This window comes from Phascolarctos cinereus, unplaced genomic scaffold (genome assembly GCF_003287225.1).
Source record: "Phascolarctos cinereus isolate Bilbo 61053 unplaced genomic scaffold, phaCin_HiC Scaffold_5;HRSCAF=322, whole genome shotgun sequence".
NCBI lineage: Eukaryota > Metazoa > Chordata > Mammalia > Diprotodontia > Phascolarctidae > Phascolarctos > Phascolarctos cinereus.
The window spans coordinates 395,071,640-395,089,990 of NW_027555958.1; the positions used below are offsets into that span (position 1 = coordinate 395,071,640).

At 37.6% G+C, this 18,351-nt stretch overlaps 1 long non-coding RNA gene across 1 annotated transcript; it reads right to left on the reverse strand.

The window, feature by feature from the left end:
- Positions 1-296: 296 nt before the first annotated feature.
- Positions 297-4,055, reverse strand: LOC144457821 (uncharacterized). The gene is made up of 3 exons (XR_013487349.1): positions 3,599-4,055; positions 1,043-1,214; positions 297-552 (listed from the first exon to the last, which is right to left on the reverse strand). It is a non-coding gene; the product is annotated as an uncharacterized LOC144457821 (long non-coding RNA).
- Positions 4,056-18,351: the final 14,296 nt, after the last annotated feature.

Genomic DNA, 18,351 nt, shown 5'->3' on the forward strand with positions numbered 1-18,351 from the left:
TTTTTCCTGACACAACTTTCTAAAGAGGGAAAAGTTACATTATAATGAAACACTATTTTGTGTTGCAAGATAGAGGTGTTAGTACATGAGCGGGGGACACGAATTATTCCAGGAGGTTTCGGAGTCACAGGTACAACCCATACTAATTGGTTTAGATATTCTTCATACAGCCCATTGGAGGTGTTACGACAATAAAAATATTTTTGTCGTGCTTTGATGTGAATAGTGTAGTGTGTTAAGTTTACGTGTCCAATTATATGAATGATCTCTAGGAAAATATGGACTAGGTGGCCAACTTGTAAGGGTACAGGATATATTGGTACCGTTTGCTGCAGTTACAGTTAGATTAAAACTAGTTAAATTGATTCTCATTAGGGGAAATAAAGGGGCGTCCCAAACTTCTACGTTGAATGGGTATGACCAATTCATGATGTGGGTGTTGTTTTCACCAGCGTAGATGGAATCAGTACGCGGTCCTTGCTGAGGATTCCCCACTGGAATACCTGGAGTTCATGCCATAGTTAGCGTATAGCAGGCAAACACTGTAAAACACTTAATATCGTAAAAACATTTGGGTTAGTGGGACATGATACCATTTATCATCACCAGGGTATACTACTATGGCAGTATTAGTGTTTCCTTGTGCTATGAGCTCAGCTGGCCTTGGTCTATCAGATTGATGCTTCTTTATCCAAACTTTAGTACCATTATCACTCTGTATTTGTAGGGGGGTCCCATAATAAAGAGAAATAATATCTAGGGTTTTACAAGTGTTTTTCTGGGTAGCCCGTTTATAGGGGCAGGCAACTAATACCCCAGAGTAGGTGTCCACACAAGTGCAGGCATATTGACACCCCTGACTAACAGGTAATGGTCCAATATAGTCTATTTGCCAAATTTGAGCAGGTAAAGACCCTCTAGCCAATTCTCCAGTGATTTTCTTCGGCACAGGCCGATGAGCAAATAATTGACATTGTATGCAGTTTTGTACTATTTGCTTAAATAGATCCAGAGGTATGTTATCCCTCTGTCTAATGCCCACCTGTAAGATGCAAGAGCGCCAAGATGTCCTGCGGTGATATGGACCCATTTTCCTAATTGTGTTTCATTTTCCTCTCTGGGGGTGACCTTTAAAGCTTTTCCTTGAAGTTTGGATAATTCATCAGCACGGGCATTATACTCACGTTCCACAGAATCTTGATTCACATGGGCATCTACATGAAATACAGATACATTAGTACATTGACACCATTCCCATATTTGTTCCCATAATTCTTTTCCCCACACATCTTTGTCTCTAATTTTCCATTCGTGTTTCTTCCAAATTGGCATCCAAACTGCTAGGCCATTGGCTACGGCCCAGGAATCAGTATATATATATAACATTGGCCACCTTGTTCCTTTTGAATTACTTGATAGACAGCCACTAATTCGGCCCATTGGCTACTCTGGCCTTCACCAGAGCTTTCCAAAATAGTATTGCATGAAGGTTATAGGCTACAGCTTTCCAACATCGCTTAGATCCTATATATTTAGCCGAGCCATCAGTAAACCAAGCATGCTTCTTCTGCTCGGGGGTTAGAGAATCATATCCATTATTCCAAGAAACAGGTGATTGATCATAAGACTTTGGTGGTATATCAATATCATTTGAATGTTTTGGTAATTCTAATACCTTTTCATGCAAGGTGGAAATACCCGATCTGCCTGTCTTGACTCTATTTTGCAAATACCATTTCCATTTAATAATTGATGATTCTTGGGCATGTCCTATTTTATGTGAGGCGGGGGTCCCCATAATCCAACTCATAATGGGTATGGCTGGCCTCAATACAACTTCATGGTTTAAAGTTAAATGTTCTGTCTCTACCAGGGCCCAATATGCAGCCAATAATTGTTGTTCAAAAGGAGTATAATTTTGGCCAGCAGGTGGCAGTTTCCGCGACCAAAATCCTAAAGGAACATTCCTGCCCTGTTGTTTTTGCCATAAACTCCAATCAGCATATCCATGCAAAACTGTAACTTGCAATTCCATCGGCCCTGGCTGTACAGGCCAAAGATCCAGGGCAGTTTGAATAGCTATTTTGGCTTCCTCAAAGGCTTTCGATTCTGTTTCCCCCCATTCAAATGCATACTTTTTCCGGGTAACTTTATACAATGGCTTCAAAATCTGACCTAAATGAGGAATGTGATTCTCCAGAAACCAAACAACCCAACGAACTTTTGAGCTTCTCTTTTGTCCCTAGGAGGTGAAAAATCTAATATTTTTTGCTTGGCCTTGGGGAGGATTTCTCTATGACCCTTATTCCAAATTATTCCTAAAAACTTCACACTTTGAGCTGGACCTTGAATTTTATCAGGATTAATCTCCCATCCCTTCTCCTTCATATGTTCTATTAGTTGAGTTAATCTTTTCTCTACCACCTCTTTATTCTCTGCCTGTATTAAAATATAGAGGTCAAACTCAAAAATTTTAGACAATCCTTGGGGTCTAGCCACACTCCTCCAGCTCCCCCATCACTTAATCTTACAAGCCAGGAGATTGCAGGCTCTCCTGATCGCTGTGAAAACCTACTAAGCAAATCAGTAATTTCTCTTTGGGAGTAATCTTCCGTGATTTCAGTCACCCGGGGTGGGTTAGCTCCCTCCTTTTCGGCTTTTCTCCTATCTATCGGCCGAGCTTCCCCGTCTACAACATCCGGAACATCTTCCTCTATTACTTCCCCCCACCTATCATCATCTTCATCCCAAATATCACCTTCCCAAGTATCAGGGTCCCAATTCATATTTGCTGCGGCGATTACAGCATGCACTTTCCTTTTACTCACCCTTCAAATTTTCTACACACACTCCTCTCTCCTACATGCTTAAACTTCCTTGCCTTTCTTTCTAATGATTTAAAATCCCCTTAAAACCTGTACATATCTCATTCCTTTCTAATTCTGACCTAACACTTCAACAATCCTTCCCAACTTGCCCTCTACCAACCATATAACCTAAGTAATAAAGTATTCTTCTCTCTTTCCCTCTCCCATCCACGCACTGCTTTGAAGCTGCTGTTACCTGGGGAGGGAGAGGGGGAGAATGAAGGCAACTTTTCAGAGTCCTGCTGCAGCCTTTGGCTGTCTGGCTGCAAACAACCCAAAAGGGAGGGAAATGATGTACTGGTCGTATCCCCCCATTATCCCTGCTGGCAACCGGCCCATCCGTCGCACCCCAAACGAGAACCCCCAACACCCCCAATCCTCACTAGGTCCTGTACACTGTGACCAGGTTTTTGCGAGCGAGGAAAACGGAGGGTCCTCCCAACCGGGGACCTCTACCGGAGCCCGGGGCTCAACATTTCTCTTAAAGAAAGGCATTTATACAGCGAATCCTGTTCGTGACGCCAATTTTGTATTAATAGGATTTAGTGAGGTTCGGATTCGCTCCTATAAATGACACTCTCCAATGCACCAGAAAATAATAGGAAATAGATAATTTATTTAGAAGAAGCAAAGCACAGATAGTTTGAATTTGCATAGAAAGCATAAATAATAAGAACAATCAATAATATAGCACCGATCAAGAGAGTCGGTAATGGAAGAGAATACATCACCAATTCAAGGGAACCTCCAAAATCAATCAACGGCTGGGAGCCCCGTTGCAGCCTGTACAAACTTGAATTGTGTAAAGATTTTCCCGGGCGAAGCGTCCTTCCCGCGGGTGAGGCTCAGCGGGCTTACAGGACGCAGTGTTTTTATATTGTTCTAAACAAAGAAGGCTTGGGGCCAAGAACCCCTTTTTGATGCTTGCGCTATTCATGGTTTGTCCAATACACATCTGACCTTAGCCACGCTCCCATCCGCCTGAGGCTTGGTATTTTGTTTTTTAATAACATCACGTCTCACAAGGAGAGGAGCCAACCCTCCATGTCAACGTGACCTAGGAATGGCTAGTTCCTGGAATGCTAGGCCAAGAACACTCAGGAGATATGGAACAGTCATGACCGAGATTTGAACTGAACCTATTTATTTGAGTGATCTTATTAATTTAAAGGGGAATTTCCAATTTCCATTTCAGGTGCCTATAACAATAATCTAGCAGTTGATGGCTCTAAATGGCAGAAGCTTGTCCAAGAGCCATTGAGTCAGCATGCTACTGAAAGAACTGAAATGTAACCATCTTGATTTTCTTTATCTATATACAAAACCAGAAGACAGAAGAAAGTTATTGCTGAGTGGAAGAATGGCAACCAGTTTCTCCTGAGAGAGGCAAATAAACAAGTTGCCAGGTGTGATTTGATTGTGCATCTGAAGGTAAATAGAAGCATCATTTCACACGACATTTGGTCACATTGTAGCACTATTTGTAACGAGAACACTATGAAAATAATTGCAGCTTATGTGCCAATAGCAGTTGTAAAAGACATAGCAATAGAGGAATTTTATGAAGAACTTAATATGGCCATCAACATTAACTCAACATAAATAGTGATCTAAATGTGAAGATGGGAATAGGCAAGGACAACAAAAACAGAAGTTGGAAAATATAATGTAGATGTAAAGAATGTATCCAATTAGCTACCTAAGATGGGACTGAAAATGGTATTGGACTTAGAATTGAACAGAAGTAAGAAGGTAGATGGCACAGTGGATAGAGCACTGGTCCTGGAGTCAGGAGGACCTGAATTCAAATCTGGCCTCAGACATTTATTAGCTGTGTGACCCTGGATAAGTCACTTAACCCTGATTGCCTCCACCAAAATAGCAACAACAACAAAGAATTAAGAGGGTAGGGCACAATTCTTTTGTAAATTTTTACAGTTCTTTTACTGAGCCCTGAACTTTATCTGAAACAAAGGTACATTTTGGGCAGCGAGGGGCTAGGCAATGGGGTTAAGTGACTTGCCCAGGGTCACACATCTAGTAAGTGTTATGTGTCTGAGGCTGGATTTGAATCCAGGGCTGGTGATCTATCTACTGTGCCACCTAGGTGCCCCAAAAGGTACATTTTTAATACCAGTTTTCCCCATTGTTGAGGTGGCCTAGACAAGGCTCTTGGAATAATATAGCTTTCAAAAAATTAATACAACCAACCAAGGATGAGAAGAGATAAAGTATAAATACGAGCAGGCTGTACCACATTACCAAAAAGCTGCCAAAATGTCAATTAATAATCCTCCTAATATATAGTTTTGACCACATAACTTAAATGCTCAAAGAATTCCTTCATTAGACTTCTCTTTTTTACATTTCTTATGTATCTATCATTTTAATTTCTGTAGTTTTTATTTGTTTATATGTTGCCTTCTTTGCAAGGTATCTGACAATAGGGAACACATCTTCCAACTGCATATCTATTAATTTGCATTGTAACTTGCACTTTATAAATGGTTATTGAGTGGCCATGAATTTTGCCCCCCACCCCCATTTTCTGATGCTCATTGCCATCTAGAAGCAGCTGTGGCATAGTGTATAGATAACCTTAGATCCAGGAAGATTTGGGTTCAAATCTCATCTTTGAACACATTATGGCTATGTTACTCTGGGCAAGTCACTTAATCCTTTACAACTCTACCTCAGAGATGGTACCTAAAACTCTTAAATGTGGCTAGAATCAGATTAAAATCTAATTGGGAAATGTTTAGAAAATGTTGATTAGTGATTCTCTAAGTTAATATGTCCCCTTCAGGCTTCTATTTGGATTTGAGACCACTGTTCCAGACAACTCTTTAAGACTATAAGTGGTGGAGGTGGTACTGATCTGCAGTCTGAGGAGTTTCCTCATCCAGGACCTCCTGATATCAGTTAAAGTGCAGGCCTAGCTCCTACCCCTATCACATTGTTGCCTGCAGGCAGGTTAGTTCTAATAATTACTGAAAACTAATATGATTGCTGATTTCTCATACAGTTCATAGTATTGCTCTTAGTGATTCCATGATTTTGTTTCAATTGATACAGACATTCACTTATCATGAAGATTGAGGAAATTTGGTTCTACTGATGTGGCTACTAGTAAATGAGGCAGCCACGGTTCTGAGTTTTGTTGATCACTCCTTGCTGTTGGTGAAAAGAATAATTGAATTCACATAACATAGCTAGAGTCAGGATGATGTTGACAGTATTTCACATTCTTTCAATTTTTATTAATGTTAGAAATAGCACAGTAGATGTCCACTCCAGAGCAACCTAAATAGTGCCTTATTTTCTGCCTTTTTTGCCTATCCCTATGTGTATATCCATATATATATATATATAAATATACATTATACATATGTGTATATGTCCAAATATATGGATAATTTATATGGCTATATATATGTATAAAAGACAAGAAATAATATATGTACTTATGTATGGATATTTTAGGCAGCTAGGTGACACAGTAGATAGAATATTGTGCCTGGAATCAGGAAAACTCATCTTTATTAGTTCAAATCTGGCCTCAAACACTTGACTAGCTATGTGACCCTAGGCAAGCCACTTTTCCCTGTTTGCCTCCATTTCCACATATGTAAAATGAGCTGGAGAGGGAAATGGCAAACTACTCCAGTATCTTTGCCAAGAAAACTCCAAATGGGGTCATGAAGAGTCAGACATGACTGAAAAACAACTGAACAATATGGATATTTTATTCTGAACTTAAAGCACCAAATATGATTAGCATTTCCATACTGAAAAGTAGAAAAGAAAAAGGATTGTACATTAAAGTGTGAACCTCTATTGCATATGTAGTATCTCTGACTGTACCAGGTGGGCATGGAATTATTTCTTGAAGGACAGCTCTCTAATACTCTGTGTTAAGTAAGTGTAGAAGAAGTGATTTCAGACTGATGAAGAGACTGGAGAGAAAGAGAATCAGAAAAGGTAAAGGGGCCAGGTGTAAGCAAGATGAGGACTTTAAATGGTGGTTGGGATACCACCCCAAAATTACAAACATGTGGGGATAGCTGGAACTCCAACATTTCCCTTGATTTCTAGCTCCTGCACCAGCTAGAGACTGTTAAGAGTGAACTTATTGGAAGATACTGTTCTCTTCTGGGTTTATCTGATATTTCATCTCTTTACCAAGCAGTAGAGTGCCTTTACTCTTATATAGCAAAGGCCTGAACCTGGGAAAACTGAAGTCAAATCCTGCCTTAGATGTTAGCCGTATGATTCTGGCCAAGTAATTTAACCTCAGTTTCTTCCTCTGTAAAATGCAGGTAATAATAACACCTATATCACAAGATTGTTGTGATGATGATATGTGTAAAGTTATTTGAAATCCTTAAAGCATCATATAAATGCTACCTATTCTTATTATTCTATTGCTTAAACTAACCCATATGGCCTTCTCCTTGCATAAGATATTTTAAAGAATCAGTTTCATTGCCTTAAACTCATATTTCATTTTATGGTATAGCTATTTCTTATGTATAGAATCTAGAAAAAAATAAATTGTTAGTTTATTTAGAATTTTTTTTATCATATTACATGTAATTTTATGAAGACAAAAACTATATTATTTAAACTAAGTTAAAAGGAATAATCTATTTGAATTAATGAAAAAATTGGAATTATATAATTTTAATGTTTTATTACTTTCAAAGCACATAGAATAATAAAGTAGGCTAACAAGTACTGTCAAATAGAGGATACAAGTAGATTTATTTTAATTAAAAGATAATAATGATTAGTATTGAACATATACTCTTCTCATATAAAGCTTCAAAAGGGTAAGAAAAATGTTGGTTCAAATGGTATGAACATTCTCTGTACATGTTTGTTAACACTATTAATTAGCTTAGTAAAGCCCTTTATTTTTCCTAGATAATATGAAAGTAAATGCTCCTGCCCTGTCCAAATTATAACAAATTCTCAATTAAGGCTTTCAAAATTATTGAGGATTTACTTTGTACACAGAAAGAAATATAGAAGATTAAAAGCAAACCAACAAATAGGAAAGCTCTGACTTTTATTCCCCTTTAATGAAGTGCTAACCACATGTGCCCCAGACCCACAGAGAGTACCTGGAAGGCCCAGCTGGAGCTGGTGCCAGTCCATAATTTTGGTCTGTTCTGACCTTGTAGGGTTGGTCTGCTCCCTACCCTCCAAAACAAACACCCTAATGCAATCCTAAGTACTCCTGGCCCTTGCTGTTTACCCTGTTGCTGAGACTTAGTATGGCTGGTTCTTTCCATCCAATCTGCACCAGACTACACTTACTTTTGTGTACTGTCTTCTAAAACCAGAGAGTCAGTTCCTTGTGGGCAGGAACTGTCTTCTTTTTCCATTTCAATCTCCCGAACTTAGCATAGTGTTTATTATAGTGTAAATACTTAATAAATGCTTTTTCATTCATTCATTGAAAAAGTTGCTGAAGTTGATGCCAAGTGCGAAAGTCTTGAATGCCAGACCCAAAGGCTGCATAGGGTCCACAACACTCCCAAGTGCACTTAAACCAGATTAAAATGTAATTGTGAAATATTTAGAAAAAATAAATACAAATACAATAAAACATGGATAATATGAATATGTGGTTTTCTAAGGCAATATACAGCCTGCAAGGATCCTTATGTACAGTTATAGTGGGCCTGTTTCTACTTGAGTTTAACATTACTGACTAGGTCACAGTTAAGGGTTAAATTATGCTTTCTTTAATTATTGATCCCATAATGTGCTATTTTGTTTTACTTTTCAAGAAAAATGTTTGCCTTCAAATCCATACAACCAATAAACAGTTAATCCATGGAGAAAGTATCTAGGCATTTATCCTCTGCTATACTCCTTGCTTAAGAAATGACAAAATCTGGCTTCTCCCCTTTATAGATTCAGAAGATTCATTGCTTCTACCTTTGGAATGTGAATGAAAGAATCAGGCTGGATTTTTCTTTGATATTATTATCTCATAGCCTAGGATCAATGCTCTTGGTTTATTTAGACAATGTTCAATTTGGGGGACTTCTTTGCCATTATTTTTTTTCCCCTATGTTCCTATAAGATTTCTTCTGAGAATGCTAGAATATAGCTTGGGTCTAGTTCTTTAAAGAAAATGGTAGAGTCAGAGCTCTGATACAAGTTTACAGTATATCAAATATAGGTTTAATTTACCTGAAAGAAAACACCAGAAAAAGTATCTATAATCAGTTGAAACAAATTCCCTTCGCTATGTGGTGATTCCCCACATTTTCCCACCCTCTGAAGAATTGTGTACCTGTTAAACCTTCTAGACTTATAGTAATGGCCTCTCTCCCTAGTCCCTTTCCATAGATCCTGGGTTCTTAAACTAGGGTCCACTGATCCTCAAAGGGGTCTACTTATAAATTTCAAAGGGCCCATGAACTTAGATGAGAAAAAATATTGTATCCTTATTTTCAAAAATCTAACTGAAATTTAGCTCTTCCTTTAATTATGATTTTAAAAAAAAACAACATTCTGAGAAGGGGTTCATAGGCTAACAGGGCCATGACATTAAAAAGAATAATACCCATAGTAACTACCTCATAGGAGAGTTACTATGAGGATCAAGCAAGGTAACATATATATAAAAACACCAGGTAAATTTCAAAGAACTATTTTGAAGGGAATTAGTGTGATATAATGAAGAGAGCACTTGGATCCCAGAAAGCCTGAGTTCAATTATATTGTCCATATTTTTCATCTTATAATATTGAAATAATTTATGTGAAGAAATTTTAAATCTCAAAGCACTATATAAATATTAGTTATTATTACTTTTAGAGAACTGATCCCTTTCCCTTAGATCTAAGGAGTCCACATAACTCACAAAGTTAATGGAGGACAAAGTGTAAGTTTGTTATTCCACTTTGTTTCTGTCCTGTATTACTTCCAATTCTTACTCCTGGCACTCCAGATTTTTTTTTTTCCATTTGGTCCACTAATTAGACATTTTACAGATTCTTCTTCTCTCTAGAAGGCATTGTTCAGGAATCTTGTTCTAGGCACCTGGATCCAAGAATCCCCTCCACTTGTTGAGGAACTGCATTAATACTTCTGATTTATGTCCTTGCAGCTTCTGATTTGTTCCATGAATTCCTTCCTGTTTTCCATGCACTGACATCTCTAAGACCTTATGCTTCTATCCTCTCCCAGAGTCACATAGTTCCCGTGAAGTGGATGTGGCTGTGCAGGAATCCTTCCACAGGGAGATACAGTTCTCGTGTATTTAACATAAACTTGCTTTCTGTTTTGGTTCTTGCACTTTGTTTCCTGCCTTTAACATTTCTTTTGAAAGCCTAAGTCCAAGAGCATAGCTAAAATATATGAAGCAGGCATGAATCAATCAGTTGTCCTCAAATAGGCTTATAAAGGGTCAACAAGTTTTCAGTCCCAGGTAGATTCTTGGCTTATCAAGGACATATTATGTCCTCAATTACATTAACCTTGTTAATGAGGTTAATGAATTAACCTTGCCAAGAGAATCATGCAGGAGGGTTTTTACCTCACTCTGTACTTAGGCATTTCCTCAGTTCAGTATTTAAAGCCCTTAATAGTCAGGCTACATCCTACTTTTCTGCACTCATTTCCCAGTACTCTCATTCACTCATCACACTCTTCTTTTTTAGCCAAATGGGCCTAATAGAATGGAGAGTTCCCTAAGCTCTGCATTCCAACCTCTGCCTCCATGCCTTTGCCAGGGTAATACAGAATGATTGGAAAGTGTGTCTTTTTCCTTACCTCAATCTCATAGAATATTTAGCTTCTTTCAAAATTCAGATGCCTCCTCTTACAGGAAAATTTGTTTGATAAGCCTAGTTGTTAGTACTATCTCTTTCCTTAAATTAGATTAGACCATTTTATATGAAGTAAATAATTGTTTATAGGTACTAAATAATGGGAAGAATTTATTTACAAATATCTAAATTTTATATATGGGCACCTAGGTGGTATAATGGATAGGATACTGGGCCCAGAGTCAGGAATACTCTTCTTCCTGAATTCAAATCTGGCCTCAGGCTTTTACTAATTGTGTGACTTTGGGCAACTCACTTAAACCTGTTTGTCTTACTTTCATCCTCTGTAAATGAGCTAGAGAAGAAAATGGCAAACCCCTTCTGCCTTAGTCAAGTAAACCCCAAATGGGGTCACAAAGAGTCAGACATGACTGAATAACAATAAATTTTCTATCTATACACACACATACACACACACACACACACACACACACACACATAAGTGTATATACATTATACATAATAAAATAATAAATAAGATTATATTATATATAAAATAATAAATAAGATTACATAATTTTATCTACATAATAGTATAATCTATGTAATCTTATACATTATTTTATTATTATCTACAATGCATGTGGCAACTAGATGGCACACTGGATAGAATTCTGGGCTTAGAGTCAGGAAGATTGATCTTCCCAAGTTCAAATCTGACCTCAAACTCTTACTAGCCATGTGACCCTAGGCAAGTCAGTTAAACAAGGTTGCCTCAGGTTTCTCATCTATAAATTCAGCTGGAGAACAAAATGGCAAACCGCTCTATTATCTTTGCCAAGAAAACCCCAAATGGGGTCATGAAGAGTCAGACACCACTGAAACTACAGAACAACAAAAAGTATGTATGTATATACATTATATGTGTATTTATGTATCTGATTAAATATTGTATCATACCAGAGAATGTAAGATTCATGAGGGCCAGGACTATTTTCTATTTTGTTTGTATATCCTGATCACATAATTCAACACCTTGCTTAATAAAGTGGACTAAATATGCATTTAGAAGGCCAAAGAATGTTCTAACTAAAAGTCCTATTCTGTTACCTTATTACAGTATAGAAGTCTAGTTTATAAGAGGATATGCCAGCCAAGCACATGTCGTGACAGATCCTAAGAAGATGTAAAGGCATTGAGTGCATATGTGACAAATTCTGTATCTTAGGAGGAACAACCTAGCTGAGTTTTGAGAGATTCATCACTTCAGACTGACAGGTGAAAAACCATTTACAGAAACAACTCATGAAGACCAGAGGTGCTTAACCTGAAGTCCATGAACAGAATTCAAATGGTGTCTATCTGATCTTTTATTTGGGGGGAATTACATCTTTATTTCAATATAATTTGTAATTTTACATATTTTATTTTAGGCAGCTTGGTGGCACAGTAAATAGAGTGCTGAGCCTGAAGTCAGGAAGACTCATCTTCCTGAGTTGAAACAGACCTCAGGTACTTACTAGCTGTTTGACCCTGGACAAGTCGTTTAACCCTGCTCACCTCAGTTCCTCATCTGTAAAATGAGCTGGAGAAGGAAATGGCAAACCCCTTCAGGATCTTTGACAAGAAAACTCCAGATGGGGTCATGAAGAGTCAGTCACAACTGAAATGATTGAACAACATTTTTTAAAAATTTCATGTGTTTGAAAACATTTTTCTGGGAAAGGTGTCCATAGGATTCACAAGACTGGCCAAAGGGTCTGACATAAATTAAAATCCTGAGAGACAGACTTTCTGGGTAACTAATAATTAGTTTATTAATTAGGCTAGCTGGCAATCAATAAATTGATGGTCAGTGATTTCTCTTAGTAACCGAAGACCCCAAGGAAGACCTTGAAAAGCCTTAAATATTTTTTTTGAAAGGAAATTTCCCTGACAAGTGAAAATCAACCTTGATTGGTGGACATTTAATGTGAAGGTGGGCTAAATGTCTTCAGCTCCTCCTGCTGAGAAAGTGGCTTGATCATGAGATTCCACAGCCTCTAGAAATTTGAACCAGGGGAAGCCATCTTCATCTGGACCTCCCTGGCTAGATTTTTTTTTTTTTCCTGCACGGTCTGGGTCACCCTCAACTCTAATAGAAGGGACCAAGGATAGGGGTTCCTTACCTCAGGGTAAGGGCTGACCTAGAATACATTTTGTTTATATCCTAAACCAAAATTAGGTCTTCATGTCAGTTGGTGTCCTTCTCAAAATTGACAAGTATGAGCCTTGAGGGCTAGAAGCAATCTCATCAGTAAGCCATGCCCTTCAGACTCACTGAACTTCACAGGAGTTGGGTCTTTACAAAAAATGAAGTAAAAAGGGTGAATCACAATTAATAATTAGTTATTAATATAATAGTATAATATTCCCTTCTCTCAGTCCATGACCCCTCAGAGACACAAAAAGGTAGGAACACCTGTGCTAAGGTATAAAGGAATTGAATTAGTATTGTTGGCAGAATACCCACACCAAAGAAAACATATTGCCTTTCAGAAGCCATTTCTGCATCAGGAGATACCTTTGCAATGAAATCACATCTTATGCATAAGTTGGACCAGACCTGCAATTTTATTGTTGTAGAGAACTCTGAGTGAGGTGATTCCCTCTATAAATGTAAATGAGCATCTTTCTTCAACTTAAAATTTTAGAGAGTTCCCTAAGGGCACTGAGAGATTAAGCAATTTGACCAGGGTCATAAAGTATATATCAGAGATGAGTACTGAACCCAGCTCAACCTACCATTGATCTCCATCCATTATGCAGCACTTCCTCTCAAGTGATTGTGAGCTTAACCTCGCATTCCTACAACATTTTAAATTCTAACTACATCTGGATGAAATAGTGACTGTGATTCACATTTCTTTTTATTTAGCATCTTCCAACACAGCTCAACTGGAAATAAAAACCTCAAGATACTAAATCCTCTGTCTCCAAACAGAAGGCTTCACTGTAGCCATGGTCCCTATCATTGTTATTGCCTACTTCAACTCCTTTGACTCCAGGTTAAATTACATTTTTCATGTTGAGCTGACACACAAAAAAAGTATAGTCTCTATCAAAGTTGACAGTGAACATTTTGTTTTAAACAATACGTCCAACACAGACGTGATATATCAAGTTGTTGTGTTTAAATCCTCCATGTCTTATCTAATCACATTTAAGATGTGACAGAAATATTGGCAAACAACTCTTGAAACAGTCCTTTAATCATCTCCTTGCAGTGGTGTTCAAAATGCTGGAAATAATTGGGAACAAATTGTTTTTGTCTGAGAAGAAGAAACAATAGGCAAAGGCTTAAGAGTAGCAATTAGAAAACTACTTATTTTTTTTTGTCAGAAACAAACAAATTCATGTGAATGTTTTTGATAATAAATTAGAATGGTTCATACAGAGTAAATAACTAGAGTTTTTATAGTTACCAGATGAAGGGCAGAATTGATTTACAGATTTCTAAATTATAATTGTATTGTCAAAAAGAGTTGCCCATAATGTATTCTTCCCCAGTGCATGATTACTTTTCATTCATTTTTGGTTTAGTTTTTGTTTTTTATTTATGAAGTCAGACTTTTCTATAAAGTGAATGAGATATTTATGTAGAATTTCACCTTTACTGCCTTAGAAACTGATTTTCTCTATTCATTCACAGGACAAATCTATAGGATTATTCAGAGCAAGAGTCCTATTGCACAGGTGGATTTCAATTCTTTCCTTGAAGTCTTTACTTTTAGGAGTAGAAAGGTAATTTATCTCATTACTAACAAGGCAATTAGTTCTGAATTTTGATGGTGGTTGAATTTTCAACTTTGAGTTTCTTTAAAAATCTGCATTCAAATGTAGATTTCCACCAAATTGGTTTTGTTATTGTCTAGGATATACTTATCTCCCACAGAAGACTAATACTTTTTTATGCATCTGTCATTTATACTTTCAAACTTCTTACCACTAAAATAGAGTAAAATTACTAACATGATGCACAATGCACAGTGTCTAAAATTAGATTCAACTAGACTATGCAGTAGATAGACAAGATCTGCAGTCATGAAGACCTGATTTCAAATCTGGCCTTGGACACTAACTAGTTTGACCCTGGGCATGTCACTTGATTGCTGTCTACTTCAGTTTTCTCATCTGTAAAATGGGGATAATAATGGTACCCACCTCCCAGGATTGTTATGATGGTATTATAAGTTAATATTTTTCAGGCAACTTTCAAACCTTAAAATACTATGTAAACACTGAAGAAGAAGAAGATGATTTTTAAAAGGATCATAAATTTGTATGTGGCTAACAATTGTTACTTATCCACTTATCCATACTTGCCTTTGTAATGGACTAAAACTAGTTTTTCAGCAAACAACTAAAGAAGCAAAAACAATTACTTGCATGTATTGCTACCTATGGTAATCCACTTATCAAGTCTTCTTTTCAATATATTAACATTTCTGAGTTTGAGTTATTCAACCTAAAATATTAATCTTTTTTGAAAGTAAAGGCTACTTAAGCAAAGCTTACTTATTAAAATTTACTAATATATGTTTAATATAAACAATATTTTGTATCATAGAAGGGTTTATAAATGTCTTAAGGATTAAAGTTATGGATTACCTCAATGGCAATAAAGATGTTCAAGTCATATATTACTAGGGGAAGAAGGAAAATGAAGGGGAAGGCAACGCGTATTTATTAAGCACCTACTATATGCCAGGGAGTATGGTAATCAACTTACAAACATTATCTCATTTGATAAGTATGCCATAATACATTAGCAGTCAAGAATTGTGCAAAGGAAATAAATTGTAGGGTTTTTTCAGAAAGATGTACAAACAGAAAAGGTGGCCTAATCAGAAACACCTACATCCACAATATTATATTAAACACTTGGGACACAAAGAAACATGAAGGGCGGCACCGGCAGTGGTCCTTGGAAGTGGCTGAGACAGTTGCAGCAGAAGCTTTGGGAGTTCACAGCCCAGAGATGGTGAGGATGCTGGATAATTTGTTAGAAAGAGATTATAGGGGACCCTTCACTAGCATAGGGTGCAGTTGGCATTGACTTGCAACTCTGTTGCCCATAAGCCCTTCTGGCCTATGCTTCCAGGGAAGAGAGAAGTACTGATCATCAGTCACTGTGGTCACAGTGCTAAGGCAGAGAACAGCATTAGCACTTGCAGCTGCAGGAGGATATGACACATGGTTACAGTTTCAGGAGCACTAACATTTGCAGCTGAAAGGAAGTAGGGGTCTATCCTGGATAAAGACCAGGAGAGCAGTGACCACACCTATCTCTCCAGAGAGTTAAAAAAGTTGAAAGAATCCACCAATCACCTCTGGGAAGAGATCCCGAAATGAAAACTCCCAAGAATATTATAGCCAAATTCCAGAGCTCCCAGGGAAAGGAGAAAATATTGCAAGCAGTCATAAATAAACAATTCAAATATTATGGAGCCACAGCTAGATTGAGCAGCTTCTAATTCAAGGAGAGGAGGCCTTAGAATATGATATTCCGGAAGGCCAAGGAGCTAGGATTAAAACCAAGAATCACTTACTCAGCAAAATTAAGTATAATCCTTTCGGGGACAAAATAGATGTTAAATGAAATAGAGGACTTTTAAGCATTCCTGATGCAAAAATCAGAGCTCAATAAAAAATTTGACATTTTAAACACAAGATTCAAGAAAAGTATAAAAAGGATAGACATGAAAAGAAATCATAAGAACTCAATAAACTTAAACTGTTTCCATTCCAACTTGGGAAGATGATACATATAATTCCTAAGAGCTATATTGTCATTAGGGCAGTTAGAAGGATTCTAAATAAACAGAGGGCATGGGAGTCAGTTGATTAGGTTGGAATGATTTTTTGGGGGGGTGAGGTAATCGGGGTTAAGTGACTTACCCAGGATCACACAGCTAGGAAATGTCAAGTGTCTGAGGCTGGATTGAAATTCACGTCCTCCAGACTTCAGAGCCAGTGGTCTATCTACTGTGCCACCTAACTGCCTCATGTTGGGATGATTAAAAAAAAAAAGATGAGTGAGAAAGAAAGATGTAGTGGGAGAAATAGCAAAGGAGAGGAAGAATGGGGGAAATTATCTCACATTAAAAGGATGCATAAGGAAGAATTTTTTAGTGGAGGGGAAAATCATTTGAGGGAGGTGGACCATGCTTAAAGATCACTTTCATCTGAATTAGTTCAAAGAGGGAAGAATAAACACACACACACACACACACACACACACACACACACACACACATTCAGTTGGGTATTGAAAATCTATCTTACCCAACAGGCAAGCAAGACCAAAAAGTGCAAGAGAAAGGGTGAAGTGATAAAAGGGAGCATGATTAAGGGAGTCAGTGTTCACACACAAAACAGACTTTTAAGGACCACCTCACATCTATCAGAAATGACCACTGTTAGAAGGAGATGAGGAAAAATAGGTACTAATAAACTTTTGGTGGAGTTGTGAGCTGGTCCAACCACTCTGGTGAACAATTTGGCATTCTACCCAAAGACCTATAAAACTGTGCATACCCCTGGCCCCAGCAATACCACTACCAAGTCTGTACCTTAAAGAGATCTAAGAAAAAGGAAAAGGACTTATATGTACAAAAATATGTATAGCAGCTCTTTTTCTTGTGGCAAGGAAGTGGAAATTGAAGGGATGCTTATCAATTGGGAAATAGCTAAATAAATTGTGGCATATGATTACGATGGAGTACTATTGTGTTATAAGAAATAATGAGGGGTTTCAGAAAAACACTGGAAGATTTTTATTAACTAATATGCAAAATGAAGTGAACAGAACCAGAACAGTGTGCACAGTAGCAGCAGTATTGTTTGCTGTTGCTGTTCAGTCATTTCAGTCGTGTCCAACTCTTCATGACCCCATTTGGGGTTTTCTGGGCCAAGGTACTAGAGTGGTTTGCCAGTTCCTTCTCTACTTAATTTTACAGGTGAGGAAGGTAAGACAAACAGAGTTAAGAGATTGGACAGGGTCACAAAACTAGCAAGTGTCTGAGGCCAGATTTAAACTCAAGTCTTTCCAACTCCAGGCACAGCACTCTATCCACAGAGCCAACTAGTTACCCCTTTGTAGTTGTAATCAATAGGAAATTGTGTTGGTAGGTATAATAGGTTTTATACACACATGTATACATATATGTATGCATATGTTTATGTATATATAATAGGTAGCTAAGTGGTATAGTGCTCAAGCCTGGAGTCAAAACTGGCCTCATACACTTACTAGCTGTCACTTGACCCTGTTTGCCTCAGTTTCCTCAGCTGTAAAATGAGCTGGAGAATGAAATGGCAAGCCACTTCAGTATCTTTGCCAAGAAAACTCCAAATAGGGTCACAAAGAATCAGACAAGACTTAAACAACTGAACAACAATAATAGATAATTATAGCTTACCTGTATATTTAAGAAATTCAGCCTTAGAGAAAAAGGTAGAACCCTGAGGAGTAAGGCTGTGAAATTTAGAGCATAGACCTGTCAGAAAATCCCTAGAACAAAATTCCAACTCTTCACTGTCCTTCAGTGAGGGTCACAAATCTAAATCCATCCTCTCCTTTGTTACACATGGGTGTATCAATAAATGATTCTAACCCACCCTACTGTGCAAACTAGCTGTCCCATGTTGGG